We start from the raw sequence: 19732 nt of genomic DNA, 5'->3' as shown, positions 1-19732 counted from the left end.
AAGAATTTGAACTGGTGTAAAACGCAGCAACACTTCCTCAAGTTTTTGCCCCTTGACCTATGTTTACATGCCCATATTTTTTTAAATTTCATTATTATTATACTGAGCATGCATTTAAACATCTCATTTGGGAGCTATGGTTAAGGAAGAGGAAATAACATCTATTAAAAACAGGCTTTCTTAAATACTGAAGGAAGAATGAAACATGACAAAACCTAATTTCTACCCATCCCACTTCACTATGGTGGTGGATAAACATTTAGCAGACAAGGGCCTTACTTGTAGGAATTCCCCATCTTCGAGCCCACCAGACAAATGTTTTGCATTAAAGAAAACTGGCATGGGTATTTAAAAAACGATTATAATACACCCAAAGCAGTCTCTTTAGAAATTAAAAGCCTGATCTGAAGGACGAACTCATGATTGAGTATGTTGGTTTTCCCATGGCCTTTCCATGCCCAGCTTATACAAGTTCATAATTTGCAAGTGGCTCAATGCTTATTATTTTACTACCTGGTTGCAGCTGCTGCTGTCCACTTATAGAATATATGGTTCATCTTTAGTTCATGCTAGAGTAGATGTCTACCACAGCACAAGATCAGCTTTACTTCCCTAGTTCTCATATACATACAAAGCAAAGACTGCTGTGTACCTAAGTCTTTCTGTGGACCTGGGAAGCCCCCAAGCTGAGATCACAGGGCCCAGCCCTTACCACACAAGAAGGAAGTTAGGGTATTTTGGGAGGAAAACTGCAGATAAAACAGAAGCAGGGCTTGGTGGAAGGAGCTGTAATCAGCAGGCCTGAGGGTAAATCAGTCAGTAGTTCTTGACTCATTCCTGCAGAGACTGCAGTGTAGCCTAGAGCACATTCTGACAAAGGCACTGGGCAGAGAGAAAGGGGAGGAAACTCGGGTGTTCATAATAAATGTATATAACTCTGTATCAAATGATGCTCATCTTAGAGTGTTCTTTTTTCTTCAAGATTGAGCCTGACAAATCCTCTATGTCATAGTAATTCCAATTATGGCAGTCAATCACCAGTTGGTTTTGTGGCCTTTAGCAGATCACCTAGGCATGCCCTATACTCTTCTGCACAGCTTAATAATGAAGGTCTATAGGTCACACAGCTGCATAAAGAGAGGAAAAGATCTTATGTCAGCCCAACATTCCTTTTTACAGGAAAATATACCAACTAATGCTTTATCCTTGTTCATTTCTGGTTGACTTTCATTTCAAAAAATCCTGAGCCCAAAACAGAGAGGTACTACTCTTTGAGGTGTCAGATAGTAACTGAGAATATATTATTGAGGCCCCTTAAGTAACCCATCTGTGCATGAATTCACTTACTCGAACCACAAATATTTACCAGTGCCTGTGTGCTAGGCATCATACTAAGTGATGGGTGTAAGCAGATAAATAAGTGTCTAGCTCTGAGTGAGGTTATAGGCTCCAGCAGTGGGTTTCATTCCTGGCCACACATTATATGTAAAATGTATGTCATACAGTGTGGCAATTCCTCAAGGATCTAGAACTAGAAATACCATTTGACCCAGCCATCCCATTGCTGGGTATATACCCAAAGGATTATAAATCATGCTGTTATAAAGACACATGCACACGTATGTTTATTGCAGCACTATTCATAATAGCAAAGACTTGGAACCAACCCAAATGTCCATCAATGATAGACTGGATTAAGAAAAATGTGGCACATATACACCATGGAATACTATGCAGCCATAAAAAAAGATGAGTTCATGTCCTCTGTAGGGACACGGATGAAGCTGGAAACCATCATTCTGAGCAATCTATTGCAAGGACAGAAAACCAAACACCGCATGTTCTCACTCATAGGTTGGAACTGAGCAATGAGAACACTTGGACACAGGGTGGGGAACATCACACACTGGGGCCTGTCGTGGGGTGGGGGAAGTGGGGAGGGGAGAGGGATAGCATTAGGAGATATACCTAATGTAAATGACGAGTTAATGGGTGCAGCACACCAACATGGCACATGTATACATATGTGACAAACCTGCAAGTTGTGCACATGTACCCTAGAACTTAAAGTATAATTTTAAAAAAGTATGTCATATACAGACAAAAATAGAACTACAAAACAAGTAAGGATATGTGCATTGCAAAATGAGAGTAAAAATTTAAAAAGAGGAGCTACAGCACTTCAGAAAAGGGCAAGACTCTCTTCACCTTATTGCTATATAAGAAATCATACTACCACACACAAGGAATGTGTTTGATATTGTTCCAGGGAACATAGCTGCCTGGCCTTACATCCTCCCACCACCAACATTCATATGTACTAGGTATTATGTCAGGTACAGGAAGCATACAAAGAGAGAAGAATAAAGACACATCTCTATCTTCAAAGAGCTTCTAGTCTAGTGAGGAAGGCAGACATGCATATATACAATAAGAATACAGTGTGATACAATCTAGGTAGGCACAAGATGCTTTGGAGGGACAGAGCAGGAAGGATAGCTAATATTCCCAGCGGGTTCAGAGGATATAGCGCTTGAGCAGGGTATGGAAGGATGAGCAGGAATTCAATAGGATTTGAAAGGTAGGAAGCACTAGGTTGGCGTAAGGTATTATTATTTAACAGTATATTTCAACCAATGAATACTTCAAGCATGCTAGATTAGATTTATTAGCCTTGGGCCTGTTTCTGCTGGACTGAGTGATATTGGTGCTGTATAAGTAAAAGAATAGATCTCAAAACTCTGGAAGAAAATAATATGTGTAAGACCTAAAAGCATTTTTAGAACTGTATCCATATATAAGCAGGACAGATCTCTTTGGGGAAATTTGTTAGGCACATAACACTCGGAAAAAGAAACTTACCTTCCATGTTACATTTAAGAACTAAGTTGCATGTTGTTAGGCAGACTTAATTTGGGGGGTTGATTTTTATTTAGTAGGTTTTTTATAAACCCAAAAGAATTGTTTCTAACAGAAGGAATGAATGACTAACTCTAGCTCTACTTCTGGATTTTTCTGTAAACCTTCTTAAATTTATTCATTTATTCATCATTTATATGGTGTCTATTATGTGCTAAGGTAGGCACTGGATGCTTTGAAAGGACAGTGGAAGAAGGGTAGCTAATGATGCCTGGAGGGTTCAGAGGATATAGCACTTGAACAGGGTATTAAAGGAAAGTAGGAGTTCACCAGGTTCTAGGGTGAGAGATGAACAAAGTTGACACCGCCCTTGAAGAGACTTAAAATATAATGGATGTCAGCCATGATATCTCAGTGCAAAGATGAGAAAAGGTTGCTATAGAAGGACAGAGACAGAGACTCCCTGGAGCCTGACGAAGCACGCTTCACAGGGGAAGTACAGTCGAGTTGAATTAGGAAGAACAATTAACCACACCATTTTTCAGGTCAAGCAACAACGTGTATTAAGGAGATTAGGGACAAGAAAGAGGAATGGAAAAAAATAAGATCCATAGAGATGAATTAAGAAGGGTTTAATATGCCTTTCTACAAGGTTTGGACTCCTCTTGTGTATATGAAGAGGTTTCAAGTAGTGAGATAGCATGATTAACTTTGAATTTCAGAACTATTACTCAGGTGACAATGTAGCAGATGTCTAAGGTTGAAGACTTGGGAAAGGTTTTTCCTATGGAGTCAGATGTTCCAGGTAGGAACACGGAAATCATTTTGAAAAGTGACAACACTAAGATAATCAGTCAAGAGACAGGAAGCACATGCAGCATGGGAATAGGAAGACAGGAGAAGAGAGATGTCAAGAGAGGTCTCTACAGTGGACATTGGCCAAAGATGGTAGAGATGCTAGGCTTGATAGGATTAACTGTTCTCAGGACCCCAAATGGAAATCAGGGTAGAGATATATTTCTATGCCAAGAGGCCCAGAGGAGTATGGGAGACCTAATGGTTTTTGCAAGCTTTAGTTTACATTTGGGATTCCAAATAGAACCGTGCCTCAGTTTCCATGTTTGTGAAATGAAAATAACCAAATAGCTTAGAATGGGGATGAAAAACAACTAATGAAGTTAGTGTGCTGATAACAAATATGAATGTGTTGGAAGTCCCTTGTATTAGCAACCATTAGACCACCTGTAATAATTGCACTCTAAAGAGAATAAGAACAAATTATTATAATATTTTTGGCCAATAGAATGGCACTTATAATAAGTTTTATAGAAAATTCATCTAAATTTTTATCCAGACTTTACCAACAAACATAATAATTCTACCAAGACTACAACAGGCAAAGATAAGAGGATAAAACCAGTGACACAATAGAAATATCAGTAAAAACTTAACTAGAAATATCTAGCGGGAAGCAAGACACATATCTAAGCATCTTGTCTTTGAAAAGTATAATCAACATGGCAAGTAATAAAATAATTGAAGGAAACATCAATTCACATGTGGTGGAAAAACTGTATCTCTAGCTATATCTATTCCTCATAACAGAGATAGCAATATTAAGACAGATACAATTGTAGCAGTGGTTCTAACACATTCATTTGGCATTATGAAACTGTTCAATGGAGAGCTGGACATGTGGGATGAAGATATTTGTTTGGAGGCCATCAGCATGGGAATATGCACAATTGCTCAGGAAGAACACAGAATGAGAAAGAGGACTAGACCAGATCTCTGTGGAACACCAACATTTAGAGGTTGGAAGAGGAAGAGTGACTAATGATCCCTGAGAAAGATGGTCAAAGAGGCGGGAGAACTGATATGTCGTCATAGAAACCAAGAGAAGAGTGCTTCAAGGTGAATGTTTGGCTATGAGAAAAATGTTACAAAAAGGCCAAAAGTGCTCCTATCTTTTTGTCCTCCCATCCTCTCCCTAACGTTTACTAAGCTTGATGTCTTATAATTCTCATGTCAGGAGAGAAATGGCCAAGTGGCACCACAGGTCTGTTGAAGTGTCTCCGTATGTTTTAAGAATTCCCAGACTCTGAACATTTGGTGTTACTGGAGCAACATGAGCAGAACCACACAGTATTTATGCCTCAAGAAAGATTTTCCTCTTGGTGGTGAATGGTACTACTGTGGCCCTATATCACTCAGCTATGTTTGGAAAGGTACTGCTTTCCAGATATTTATGATGTCACATTTGTTTCACTCTTGCAACATTCTGGGCATTGCACAAGATACAAAGAGAAACACCTATGGTTCGATTTGTAGATAAACTGTAGCTCACATTTAGATATCTTTGTCACAAGAAGGATTATGCTCTGTTCAAATTGTTCTTATTTGCTAACTGTAGACCCCAAAGGCTTTACCAAGTGAAGGTGCAAATATTCAATCATCTGGACTGATGCTTTCTCAGCCTAGTACTGCCACTCACAAGCTGCGTGACATTAGGTACATCTCTTCACCCCTCTGAAGCTATTTCTTCATCTAGAAAGGGTGATCGCGTCACCAGTAGATTGTGAGGATCACATATCCACATTTGGGAACTGCTTTGAAGTAATTCAAGACATTCTACCAATAGATGTTTACAGTTTATTTTCACAGATTTCACAAGCCATAAACAAAATCGCTATCATTCGCTGAAATCTCATCATGGCCCACGCACTCTGCTAAAAGTTACTTAGGTACAAGTTCACATAACTTGCATAACCCCTGAGGTGTTATTACAGTATTTTCATTCCACATATGAAGAAGCACATTCATTAAGTCACTTGACCAAGGTCACAGAACTAGTAAATGTAATAGTAAGATTATACCATCCCATGTCTATGTGACATCAATGCCCGTGCGCTTATTTCTGTTTCCTAAGTCACGGAAAATTTCATATTAAATTCTGCAGTTACTCACAGCTTTTGCATGAACATGAATGTTCTTAGGGCTTTGTCGTAAGTAAACTGTGCTTCCACTGTGGTGTTTGGGACGAAAGCCTGAAAATGAGCAGATCTTCCACCCACAAAACAGACATTTCAACAATCAGAATCAAGGACAGAAGAATGCCTATGGTAAGAGAACCAATTGCTGGTTCCACCTACATTAGGAATCTCTTCTACTCACCACCCCCACAAGTTTGGGTACTGGCAAATAAAGGTGGCATCACTGATGGCTTTACTGATTTCAAGGGGAGAAGTAGGACTAGAAGGGATAGCTAAATGAACAGGACACATTTCTGCAAGATAAACATGTCCTAAAGAGACACAGTAGTTGAGGAAACTCCATGGACTAATCCTATTTTTCACTCATCGTCTTGAGTGGGAATGAATACTGACACCTAGCTTGTGGCTAGGCAGAAATAAAGACTTAAAGGAAAACAGGCAACAAGTCCTGTGAAAATCAATCTTTGGCTGCAAAGAACCATACTGTTTCTCTGTTATGTCAAGGATCTGTCCCTTTGAAGGTGCCTACCTCAAAGCGCTATGGTAAAGATAATAAGCTCTATACTGTGTCAAACATTTACTATAAGCCAGACATTTTGCTAAACACTTTCATATATTATCTCATTTCATCCTCTTAACAACTCCATGAGGTAGATGACATTAGTGTCACTCCCATTTTACACATAAGGACACTGAGGCTTAAGGGGGATAAGTAATTTCTCTTCACTTGATCTTAGCCAAAAGGCCTAAGAAGCAATGGGGATAATTTATCAAACAAGGTTACACAGCTAGGAAGTGGCCAAACTGGGATTCAAATGGTGGTCTGGCTGATACCAGAGTTGGTGCTCCTAACACCTCTATTGAAATGGAAGAATGGGTTATTAAACATTTTGAAAAGTATAAAATATCATATAAATGCATGATGGGTTTGGGAATGGGTTTTCTCAGTGCTTCTCACTGAATTCAAGCACATTCAGGCAGGTGCATTTTTCTCTTCCTAATATTCAGCCAGTCCTGCAAATTATATAAATTGCCTTTGGTGAATCTTGAAGTAATGGCCAAAAATTTCCAAATGTAAAATTGCCCAGCTGTTTCTCTTAAGCCAGCAGTCCTCAACCTTTTTTGGCATCAGGTACCAGTTTTGTGGAAGACAATTTTTCCATGGACATGGGGCAATGGGGTGGTTTTGGAATGAAACTGTTCCATCTCAGATCATCAGGCATTAGATTCTCATAAGGAGCACACAACCTAGATCACTTGCATGTGCAGTTCACAATAGGGCTCACGCTCCGATAAGAATCTAATGTTGCTGCTGATCTGACAGGAAGTGGAGCTCAGGAAGTAATGCTTGTCATCCACCACTCACCTCCTGCTGTGCTGCCCAGTTCCTAACAGACTGTGGACCAGCACTGGTCTGCAGTCCAGAGTTTGGGAACCCCTGTCTTAAGCTGTCTCTTGGAGGAGGTGGTGGTTAGATCTTAATAAGTACAATAATCTCCCTAAGGTCTGCAGATCACTCTTATTACTCCACTTTAGGCCCAGTAACAGAGTACTCTGTTATACAGTCTTCTGGGAATATGGCACAGCCCTGTGCTAAGCAAGCTATCTATAAGGAAGTTTACTTTGGAAAGTGACTTCTCTAAATTCTGACTGCTGTCCCCAACTACTTATGAACCGTCAAGGCCTTTGGAGCCTACAGACCACTGGATTTCATGATAAAGATCCCTCCATGCCCAAGCTTCCAGACTGTTGCCTCATACTACTGTTTCATGGCAACTTGATCTTTCCCACACAAATGAAAGTACCTTAGAGTTCAATAGGTGTGTCTTTCACCCATTTGAATCTCTGGGCCTAGCTCTATGTGGGGCCTACAGACAATCCTCAATCTGAGCTGGTAATGCCACTGCAAATCTGGGATTGAGGAAGAGAAGAAGAGAGACACTGGGTCTGTATTGATAAGATGTTCCTGCTCAGGTATCCCCTTTAGTTTCTTAACTGAGTCTCACAAGTAGCTTTTCTGGACCTAGCATTGCACTAGGCATCAAGAAACCAAAATGAGTAAGATAATATAGTTCTTGCTATCAAAGAAGTTCTCAATCTAATGGCAGGGAGTTGGGTTATATTCCAGAGAATAAGCTCTTCCCTAAGGCATGCTAGAACCCATACCAAATGGCAGCTTGGGTATATTCTGAACTCATTTTTTGCTCCAGGGTGACTCCAGCAGGAGAAGCCATGTACTAGAGACACCCTTGCAAGATGCTCTTGTGTTTTCAAATCTCTGTTGGCACATGACTCTTGCACCAGGCTCCTGATCCATTAGTTCACTCCTGGGTTTGTGCTTCTTTTTATCCACTTGCAGGGAAATCTACAGTCTTTCTGAAGTGCAAGAAACTTCCTTCAGCTTGTCTTTATCCACGCCTACTGAAAAATCTCCTCTTGTAACTTGTTAGTAACAGCTGTTGAAATTTCAGTGGGGTCTACTATCGCACACGAACACTTACAGTACAAATTTACCTTATCATCCAGCTAGTTCATTAACCTTCTCTTTCCTTTCCTTGAGTGCCATGTTCCAGGGTTAACAGGGTATTAAGTATACCTGGCTAGATTAGAGGTGCCTGGTGGAAGCAGGCCTGCCCTTTCCATGTGTGTAATCAGCAGGCAATTCCAGATCATAAATATAAAACCAGAGACATGCACTTTTGCATAAGAAACCATTAACAGCACATAAAGAAACACATCCTTCATCTTCCTTTCACCATAGGAAAGAAATGAGGTAGCAAGTTAAGCCATAAACTTCCAGAAAATAAACACACCATCTAAACTCCAACCTGTGTTGGACAGGACTGGCTAAGGCTGAATTACAGATGATTTCTGAAAAAAGAAAAAGTATGTGGAAAGGATAAGGAAAACTTGATCTGTGGGTTTGAGCCTTTTCTTTTTTAATCCTAGACATAAATTCTACTCCTTTCTGCTCTGAAAGGATCTATTTCTCATTGACCTCCTGGATGAGACCAACATTTTTCCTCTGGCAATTGGTTGCCAATATAACCTTTCAGCAGGGGTGAGGAGAGCACTAGTTGCAAACAAAGAAAAAAGAGACAACTGTGAATATAAACTATTTCTTGCAATTAGATGTATCCGTGTGTGTGTGTCAGTGAGAAAGTATATAAATGCAGGGCTATTGGTATGGGAGGGGGACGTGTAAGAGTTTGGGAAAGTATGTATGAGTGAGAGTGTGGGTCACTAGCAGTATGTGTGAATCAACGTGAATAGATGTGGGTCAATGTGATTATCTCAGTGGTAGTTAAGTGTCAACGTGTTCATGTGAGAGTCTGAGTAAGAGTACATGGTGGATTACGGGAGAGTGTATGACTTCCTGAACAGGTGTGTCAGTGTAAGTGTATCAATGTAAGTGAGAATGTGGCATGGCGAGTGTGAGTGTGAGTCTATGTTGTCATATGTGGTATCAGTAATTGCCTGTGTAAAGCACAGTCAACTACTGCAATGTGAATTGTGTATGTCAGTGTGGTATGTGCTAGCATGAATGCAAGTCAGTGACTGTGCATGTCATTATATGTGCACTGGTGCAAACGTGTGTAGTGAAGTGAGTGAGGGTGTGTCAGTATGAAAGTAGAAGAGTGGGAATGTATAAGAATGTGAGTGTGTGGTAAGTGTGATTGGGCCAGTGTGAAAATGTGTGATGTACGAGTGGGGGATGGTGTGTGAGGGGGTGCACATGTGCATGTACACGAATGTGGAGGAGTGCTTGTCTGTGGGAATAAGGGCGTGTATAATTTTGAGTGTACAGTCGTGAATGTGAAAGTGAGTGAATATGTGAGTGTTAGGTACATGTGCAGTATGTATGTTTATGTGAATTTGTATGAGTACTGAATGTGAATAAGCCTATATATGTGTCAGTCAATGTGAATATACCTGTGTGTGTAAGTGATTGTGCTTGAGTTTGAGAGGGTAGAGTGATGGTTTTCAGTGAAAATGGCTGAGTTTATAAAAATATGTGTGTATGGTTGTATTTCAGTGTATGTGCCTGCAAGTTTTGTATAGAGTGTGATGATGTCTCAGTGTGAAGAAAGTGAGTGTGTGAGTGTAAATGTGTGGCAAAAATGTGTGTTTCTATGTATGAATGTGATTATGTGTGAATGTGTCAGGAGTAGGGAGGTTGTTTTAGCTCTGTGTATATGAATGCAAAAGTGTGTAATTCTAAGTGTAAAAGTGCAAGTGGGTGAGATGGTGCTTATGATGTGAGAAAATATAAACGTGGATATATGAGCATGTATGCACGTTTGTGTCCCTGTGATAAGTTTGTGACTGTGAGGAAGAAACAGTGATGACATCAATGCAAGTACACTGGAGTGTATGAAATTGAGTGTATGAATGGCTGTGAGTATAAGAAACAGTTGGAGTGTGTGCAGGGGGAAAGTCAAGTATTATTTGTGTATAGAGTATGTATGACTATATAGGAATTTGGGCAGGCAAAGGTGATTGTATCCTCTGTGTGAATGTAAGTGTGAAAGTGTATGATTGTGTGTGTGTGTGAGAATATGATATTAATAGCATAAAGGTGTGAGTGTCTGTGAACATGAGGGTGGGGTGTATGGTAAGTGTGTTGTGTGCATCAATATGAAAATGTGAATACGTGAATGTGATTTTGTGGCAGTGTGAATGTACCTAAATGTAGCATGTATGTAAATATGATTGTGTGTGAGGGTGAGGGGGTAAGAGTGATCATCATTTTGAATGACTCCAGTGTGAAAAGTGAGTGAGCCCAGGGGATGATGTGACTGTGTGAATGTACAAGAGTACAAGAATGTGCTTGTGAGAGTATGTATGTGTATGTGCATGAACTAAAGATACCAAAATAACTTTGGATGCTGGGAAACTCTCTCCAGGAAGTCTCTTTCTTCCCAAAGCCACAGCATGTCTTCTGTTACGGGCAAGTTACTTAGCTTCTCTCAGCCTCTATCTCCTCCTTGGTAAAACAGTAATGATGATAATACCTAACTTCAGCTAGTATCACTTGTATAATCAGAAACAGCAATAACTATTAGAAAAAAAAATACCTACCTTGCAAGATTATCATAGGAGAAAATGGTATTATGCCAGTAAAGAGCCTAGCACAGAGCTGGCAACAGTAGACAATAAATACAAGTTATTATTGCATCTGTCACAGAACACCAAAGAGCGATTCAGGGGCTTCTCATTTTAGTCAGTCCTAGTTACCTTCTGCCCGTCAAGGCCTAAAGAGGATCCCCTACCAGAACATTGCTAGAAAGTTGAATGCATCAGTATCAACAAGGCTGTAATTTCATACCTTCAATTCCATGGCTGAAACTCTGGAGCTTCCCTTTCATAAGAAGGCATCACAGAAACACCTGCTGCTGAGCTGCAGTTTTACCTTGTCTGTAGGAGCATTGTATGCTCAGTGTGAAAGGGAACTACATTGCTTATTCCTTGCTTGTTTTTTGTTTAGTTTGTTTTTCTGTTTTTTTTTTTAATTTGGTTGGTTGTTTTTTGATTTGGGTAGTAGGAGAGATGCCTAAGCAACTGATAGACAGACAGAAGACCAGAAGGAGGGACAGCAAGCTACAAGCAGGTAGCTGGACTGCAGGGAATAGCAACAGAGGCCAGATGGAGAAGCTGACAGAAGAAGTTATAATGCCTGCCTGAAAGGCAGACAAAGAAACAAATAGATGATCGGAGAGACAGGCCATGAAACCTGAAAGAAATGCAGAGGAAGAGAGAGAGGCCCAACTTGCAAAGCTGCTGGGGAACTTTTGAGCCCTTTTAAGGGAGACTAGAGATCTGTAAGATCTAGTCCCTGCCCTTGAAGAGCTTACAATCTAGTTTTCCTGGTAAGATGAATACTCCAGAAACCATGCAAGACTTATTTAAGGCAGTAGGGCAGCAAGTGCTACCCTGCACGCTACAGACTCAAGCGCTGTTGGAGACCTGGTGGAGGAAGTGCATCTTGGTTGGGTGGGAAAGCAGAGGGAAGGTTCGGGAAGGTTTAAGCTAAGTCTGACAGGCCCAGAAGCAGGGATGGAAGGGGTGGGGGTACACTTCAAACAGGAAGGTAAAATTAAGGTTATGGGGCAGTAGAAATCATAGGAACTGAATGGCAAATTTGCAGCATGTGGCTGAAAAGCCACCCAGGCACCAGGAAAGGAGGAGAAAAGAAAAATGACAGCTTGATGGGAAGCATGTCTGTGTTATACTGAAGCTCTTAGATGGTGCTTGACATCTGCAACGGACTTGGCAACGAGTGTTATGTTGTTTCTCCTCCTCACCCCAAAATGTAGGTCAAGGCTGTCATTCCCATATTAGAGATGGGAGGGAGGAAAGAGACTAAAGGCAGCTGTACTGGGCAAAATTCCCCAGAACATAGGGGTCATGCCCTGAGGCCTAGCTCACGAGGTCTAGGCAGAGTCTTTGATATTGGGAGATCTGGTGGAAAAGCAGCATTTGCCTGGATTTGGAGATCCCTAACTCCCTGCCCTGGACTCCATTACTCACCTCACACCGCCACCGCAGCAGGACTTCAGCACAGGTGGGCACTGCCCATGAGAAGGGTCCGGGCTGGCTTCAGCTCCTACAGACTCAGTGCTGGGCACACCAGCTGCCACAAGATGCAAGGACTCAGCTGCTCTTTCTTGGGGGAAACCTGCTGAGAGAAGCATTGTAGGGGAGAGGGAACCTCTTTCCCCACCTGCTACTGCTCCCTCATCCAACTCCCACCAAACATCTCTCTCTCTCTCTCTCACACACACACACACACATACTCTCTCTCTCTCACACACACACACTCTCTCTCTCTCTCTCTCTCTTTCTCAATCTCTCTGGTGAATTTCAGAATATCTCTTAAGAAAGCTAGAAAATCAGAGAGCTAAGAAGTGTAAAAAGGCATTGTTACATAGGATTCCAGAAAGGGCACGGAAGTGGGAGTCAGGAGTTGGGAGTTACAAGCTGAGAATTGCTGTTAGTCACCTCATGATTCTGGGCCTGCTTAGTATCAAGTGAAAAGGCCTGCCTTAGTTGCCTTGGATAAGTGTTGGAAGAACTAAATCAAATAGGACAGATGTGAAATATTTACATAGTTTGCATAATTATGGAGCAATGTGTATAATCACAGGAGGTGGTAGAGTCCAGTGGACAAAAGGAAACTGAGAGACAATGGCAAATGCAGGTTGGCTCTGTGAATATGTGAGCTTCCTGATGTTGTGGCACTGCATTCAGTTCAGTTCAGTTCATCCCTCAACTCTAAGTCTCCACCTCCATTTCCATTCCCCTTTTCACTAACCTCTTTCACTGGAGAAGTGGGAAAAAAGTCTGTCTGCCAGGCAACAGCATTCTGAGGTCTCCTAATTTGCTACCATCTCACAGGTGCTGAAGGCCCCAGCCTCTGACCCTAATTGGAGCTTCCCTCTACCTTCTCCTGTCTCCACCAGGTAAGTCTTCCACAGTCCTCCCCAGGTTTCTTAGGATGAATACATACTGTTTACTGTTGTTGTTTGGTGATAATTTACCCTATTTTTCCCACAGAGGTTTCCATGTCTAACCATGAAGGAGACTGAGTCTCTTTGACCCCTCCCTTTCTGCATTTTCCCACAATCATTTGAGCCTCTCAAGGGAGAGGCTGATCTTCTCTTTGTAGAACCCCAAGCTCTGCAATCCTTTCTACTCTGCTTTCCTTTCCCCTTCCCACAGTGGTGTTTGTCCTCAAAGAAAAGCAGAAACTACATGCTAATTCTCAAGGAGGCATGATTCAGGCTAGCACCTATTTATTACAGACCAGAATGAACAGGGTCCTAATCCAAAGAGATGGCTAGATGGATATCTAAACACGGAGATTGCAAAATTGAAGCCTTAGGGAGCCAAGAAAAGCCCCATGATCTCCAATTCCCCCTTCTGGAATTAAAAGTCCAAGCCATACTCTGGGTCTGCCTCTTTCTCTTGGGCAAGACTCCAGAGCATGTCTGTCCCCCAGCATCCCTGGCATTCCATGTGTGCTTCCCACATGCACACTCCAGGCAGCCTTTCCAAATCCCACCCACTGCACCATTGAATGGTGTACTCGCCCCCTCCCTCCGTACGTGAGCTCACCCTGCAAGATCTCACCCTGCAAGAGGGTGGGGTGAGGGGGAGAGGAGTGTGAGCTGCCAAAGCTCCAGAGAGGGGTGGGGCTCAAGGAGGACACAGGAAGAATGGCCTCAAGAAGCCCCCTGCCCATCTCTGGGGATGAGGGCAGACAGCAGAGGCAGCATCCACCCACTGGGGTGGGAAACAATACTAGAGGATGTAAGAGAAGGAGAACACAACCCCAACCTGTACTACCAAGAACCTCCATGTTTTTTAGCAAGATCAAGAGCTTTCCTGAAGCTTACCTCCCCCTCCCCCCAGCCTCAATTGTAGCACCACTTTTTAACTCCATGGCGGCCTGCGTTTATTTCACCACTTGCTTGAGTCAGTGCAGAATCAACTGACAGGACACAGTATTCCACCTGGTAGCCACACTCCTCTCACCTGCCTGGGGGTGTGTTGTGTTGAGAGTAGGGCAAGGGGAGATATCCTGTGTATGAGCACATGTGCATACTGGGTCATGTATATCTGCACAGTTCCCTGTGCCATGTTGTATGTCTGTGTATGTGTGCTGTGTCATATCTACCATGACATGCATGTATTGAGTCTGCATCATATCGTGTGTGCGTACAGTGTCCTGTTAATATCATGTTGTATACGTGATCATGTCAATAAGCTACTGTGTGAGTGCTATGTGTCTGTACTGTGTTGCATGTGAATTGCATCTCTTCCATCCTTTGTGTATGTGCAATGTGTCTAATTCGTATTGTGTCATATCTTTATGCCATGTTGTGTGTCTGTATAGTGCTGTGGGCATTGTGTGCCTACATCATGTTGTATGCCTATACCGCCTTGTTGTACACCTATGGCTCAGCCTCCTGTTGGAGACTGAGGTAGAAATCAGTGCACACATCTTGTACATACCCAATACCCATCACCAACCCAACTCCACCCCCAGCCACCTTGCTGCATTCCAACTTCCTGCCAGAATCCCTGTCTGGGGACTAGGGCTGCCACCTTGGCGGTGGGGGTAGGTGGAAGCTATGGACAACTACTCTGTCTACCACAGAGCCTTCCCATGCCAAGTATCTTGCTCAGCACCGAAGATGTCTAGGAAAGGAGGTTTGGAGCCTTTTTCAGGCCCAAAGGAAACAGCGCTGGAGAGGAAGTTGTGGGGAGCTGACTCCCTCTGTGAACCCCCAGCCCCATCCATATATGCAAGGAGAAGGACTTGCAGGAAACGGTGGCTGGCTGAGTTTCTCTGTCAGGCTGGTTGGAAGGACTGCGAGCCTTCTCCACAAGGAGTAACCGCTGCACAAGGGCACTGGCGACCAGGCTGGGACCGGGGATGCATGGGGAGCTCTTAAAATTGTCCCCATTAAGGTCACTAGAGGGCACTGTTGTGCTGATTGTTAAAGATAGTGTTTCTTTTAGGGTGCTGAATTCCAAAAAGTGCCTGGGGCTCACAGTGAGATATGGGAGGAGGGCACGAAGGAGAAGGATATACGCCCTAAGACAGGTCCTTCTTTCACCTTCATCCCAAGACTTTCTGTTTTGAGATTGAGTTAGGGAGTAAGGGCCACTAGTGAATATACGCCACCCACCCATCCCCTCAGGTCTGTGAGACCCAGCCACACACAACCTTTCAGGGGCTTGGTTATAGGGTCCCTAGCAGATTGTTAACTTGGACTTCTCTTTTCCCTCCTGTTCCCCATTCACATGAAGTAAAAGTAAAGCCACACTGTTGAAAGAGATGAAATATATGTGGTTGTGGGGTTGTTTTGTATTGTTTTCTCTAAAACCGGAGGGCATACAAAAAAAGAAGGGGTAATTTTTCTGACAGGGGAAGAAGAGGGCTATACTTTAGTGGACCTGTCTTCATTACCAAGAATAAATGGACCACCTTATAGAACAACTAGTGCCAAGTTCATCGTTTGAAAGACAAGGAAACTGAGGCCTAGAGAGGGGCAAACACACTGGCTGGGACCCCCAAACACAACAGGGGTCCCAGACTGTCACTGTCTGGGACAGTGTGTTTGGGGGTCCCAGACCAGGCCCTAGCCCTCCATAACACTTGACTTCTGACTCCCAGGGTTCATTCCATCCCAGTTCCTGGTCCTTTGGCCCCTAAAAAACTTCACTTTCCAAATTCAGCCCCCTCCAACCTCAAAGAAAAACTCTGGCCTCCCTCTCCAACATGTGGGTTCCAAGGCCATCCTACTCCATCTCAGCAATCAGGCCATTCTGTGACCACACCTTTCTAATGATTTCCTCTTCCCACCAGTAAATTGTTACTCTCTTTCCAGTTTTCAAGGTCCATCTCCCCATTATGTTTCCCAGACTCAGACCCAGCTGTAGCTGCACCGTTTTGCTCCTCATTGCATCCCCTGGGTTTAGCACAGATTGCTCCAACCTGCAGATAACTGACCAAACGTGGAAATCAGACACAGATCTATTGCACTGATTAACATTTCCAATTAAACCCCCGGTTAGGCTGTGTGTATTAGTGACTCAAATAATCACCGCGTAGGTAAATGCAAATGCCTTCCAAAGCCACAGAGCGCGGTAGGAAGCGACGCATATCTGGGAGGAAATGGAAATAGACTGCCAGACCCGGAGGTTCATTTGGTTCTCCGGTAACCCTAAATGAGATTTTAAATGTGTGGCTGTTAGTTGATCCGAGGCTGAAGCATCACACCTGAAATGGAGGACTCGGGTCCTGCGCGTCGCTGCAGGCCCTTTTCCGCCCCCTGCTGGAGAAGCTGTGTAGTGCCGACTTGGCAGACGAGTCCATTCCAGGCCCTGCAGAGGGAAACGCCTAGCCCCCGGCAGGTGGGGGTGGGGGTGGGGGTGGGGGACGCGTAGCGGAGGCTTAAGTATGCCCCAGATGCCTAGACCGCTGCACTTACCTTCCGAAGTAAAGGTTTTACACAGTTCCCTGCGCACACAGAGTCCCCAGGGATCCTGAGAAGGAGGCCTTTTTTTCTTTTTTTTTTGAGCAGGGGTCCCAGACCAGGCCCCAGCCCACCCATGTAAAAGCAGTCAACCTACCTGTCTAGGCCAGATTGATAGCTCCTCCACTTCCCTTTGAGGCACCGTCCTTCCCCACTGCCCTCTCCTTACCCAGGAGGAAAGAGCCAGTTGTTGAGGCTGCTGCTCATTGAGTTTCTTGTTCTCTTGGTTAAAGCTACTGGTTCCTGAAGGTGGGTTACGTGGGTGGGGATGCTGTTGATTTTAAATATCTAGAATCATCCTTCTAATTCTTGGCTGAGCTACAGCTGCCTCAACCACCAGAGTTGCCTATCTCACCAGAGAATTCAGGGCTTTTGGGTTGTTGGTAAGGTCATGACTTTTCTTCTCTCTCTCTCTAGTTTGTTCCTGCCTTCCTGCCTACTACATCTGATCTGTACACCTGATTTTTTTTTTTTTTTTTTTTTGCCTTGGCCACCTTCTTTAACCTTAATTTAGTAGCTTAGTCTCTGAACACATAATAGCAAAGTCTCGGATGTCAGCACCTTCCCATCCCTGCAGTTCTTTTTATTTCTCGTTTCCCTCACCTGGTATGTCCACCACTCACCCTCTCCCAAGACCTCAGCAAACTTGTTCGCCCTATATACCATTTCCACCTCTGACCAGGAAAATCTGCAACCTGTGGGGATGGTTAGCTGGTCAGAATGTCCCTAGGGTCCTGTGTCCCCTAGCTTATAACCCTATTGCATGTGAACCTCCTTTTCCTGTCAGGTCTCTCCTACAAGGCCCAGCTGCCTGTCCGGAGGCTTGCAGGGTCAGCTCCTTGACATCCTAAGGTCTCTCTGACCTCAGGATTCTCAGCTGTCAGCTCTTGCCCAGGCTACCTCCTGGTCTCTTCCCATTTTGCTTCTTGCATGGGCTGGGGGATATGACACTTGTATCCAGAAACAGAGGCTTACAAATGGCTCTCTCTCCAAGCCTCCGCCTGTTAGTCATTCATTACCATATCAAGTCTCTTTGCCCAAGTTGCCCCTGATTGGAGGCCTCGAGTACCAAATCACAGATCTTGCCCCATTATAATTTTGCAAATGGCCCAGTGAAAACCGCACTGACCTTTACACCTTGCTCATCCCAGAACAGGGCCACGGTGTTGTCACCAACAGGAATGGACCTCCTTCTGTTCCAATACCTCAGACAGCCATACACTTGGCGTGGATTTGAGTCTGCAAAACCATGGGGGGAGCAAGACTAACATGGCTAAAGGCTTCCCTGCTTTATTTTAAAGCCGTTTTTTAAAAATAGCACTGCAACCGCCCCCATCATGCTTCCCAAAGCCAAGCCACTCACCCTTCTCTCCTTCGCTTCTACAGACCAACAGCCCAGAACCCTCAAGTCTAGAATCTGGAACTGGATTCTGAAAGGTGGGACCAAAAAAAAAAAAAAACAAGTGGGGCCTCTATCTCTCTCCTTGCCTGAATCCCCCTTTTCCCACCATCCCCCACCCCACCCCACCCCTTAACCACCACCTAGGGAAGGAAAACTTGCCAGAGTAAGAATCTAAAATGTTCAGTTCACCCAAAAGTGCGGCAGTAATCTTGCCAGAGCCAGTTCACAAACTGAGGGCAATGTCCCCCAGCGAGCTAAGGGGAACAGGAGAGAAGGAGAGGCAGTGGACCCAATGACACTGCTCCCCAGACAAAGAGAGGGCCAATCCAGGGACCCCGAGCTTTCTGGGGACGTTATTGCATCATTCCAATCCCCACAGGAGAAGAAAAGGGTCCCCCTGTTATTACCATCCCCCCACCAAAAAAGGGGAGGGGGATAAAGAAAAATAAAAGAAAGAGGGGAAGGCGCCCGTTTAAGAAAATCGTCACTTTTTCTCTTTCCTCGTGTGTGTGTGTGTGTGTGTGTGTGTGTGTGTGTGTGTGTGTGTGTAAGGGGCGGGGGGGTTCTACCCCGGACTTGGCCAGACCGTGGCCACACCCCCTCCCCTTCTCTAGGGAACTGCAGTCACAGCTACTGGGGCTGGGTAGGGGGGCGGGCGGGGGGGCGAAAGGGAAGACTTACAGGCTGACGTAGCTTTCAAGGCGGGTTTTGCCTCAAGCGGCCCAGGCCCCAGTAAACGAGTCTAGGGTTTGACCAAGCGAAGGAGCCCCGGCCCTCTGGGAACGGCCCTGACACACCCACTTGTCCGCGAACTGGGATCATGCAAACTGCTCGCTTGGTCTCAGGGCTCCGGGGAGCCACGTAGGAGACTCGAGGCTGGGGCACAAACAAGACAGGATGGGGGTCCGGAAAGGCAGAACATCTGCCCAGCAGCCTTAAAGCATCATCCAACAGCCACCCCCTCCCCCGCGGTAGCCCGGGTGCAGTTAGTCGCGGGATTTACCTGCCACGGATCCAGCCACCCCGTCAAGACCTTTCCTCTACCTCCGAGCGCTCCAGCTGGCGGGGCTGGGGAGCCGCAGCCCCGCGGCCGCAGCCGCAGCCCCGGGCCCAGCTCGCTCCCCCTGGCTCTTCTCCCGCCCCCGCACACTGGCTCGAGGCGGGGAAAAGCTGCAGCCCCCAGTGCGAGATCCCAGACGGTTAGCTGGCACAGCTGCCCGCCCGCGGTAGAGCCCCTGTTCGGCAACCGCTCCCTAGCCCTTCTCTGCTATTACGTCACCCGAGCTCTGCACCTTACCTAGGCCAATCAGATGGTGAGCATAAAACTAAAATCGCCCTGAGTGGGCTACTGGGGACCAATCTTTTGTTTCCAGGCAGGAAGGGCCTGGGAGGGGGAAAAAACTGAAGGGGAGGGAACATGGAGAGGGAAA

General features: G+C 44.6%; 1 protein-coding gene across 27 annotated transcripts in view; it reads right to left on the bottom strand.

Annotated features, from left to right (window-relative positions):
• The window catches only part of PAK3 (p21 (RAC1) activated kinase 3), a 292772-nt gene that overhangs the window by 117654 nt on the left and 155386 nt on the right, over nucleotides 1-19732 (bottom strand). For 4 of the 27 annotated variants that reach the window (XM_055376985.2, XM_055376998.2, XM_063703096.1 and 1 more), the window contains one exon: nucleotides 12384-12531. The exons of 5 other annotated variants lie outside the window; for them this stretch is intronic. The gene's annotated coding sequence lies outside the window, so the exon portion shown is untranslated. Of the gene's footprint in view, nucleotides 1-12383; nucleotides 12535-18029; nucleotides 18140-18263; nucleotides 18331-18983; nucleotides 19179-19305; nucleotides 19569-19732 lie in introns of those variants that run through there. 18 more of the 27 variants (XM_055376986.2, XM_019019620.3, XM_019019617.4 and 15 more) reach the window with 13 other exon arrangements.

This window comes from Gorilla gorilla, chromosome X (assembly GCF_029281585.2).
Source record: "Gorilla gorilla gorilla isolate KB3781 chromosome X, NHGRI_mGorGor1-v2.1_pri, whole genome shotgun sequence".
In the NCBI taxonomy this organism is placed as follows: Eukaryota; Metazoa; Chordata; class Mammalia; order Primates; family Hominidae; genus Gorilla; species Gorilla gorilla.
The sequence above is the reverse complement of the archived record's forward strand: the minus strand, read 5'-3'. Positions and strand labels throughout refer to the sequence as shown.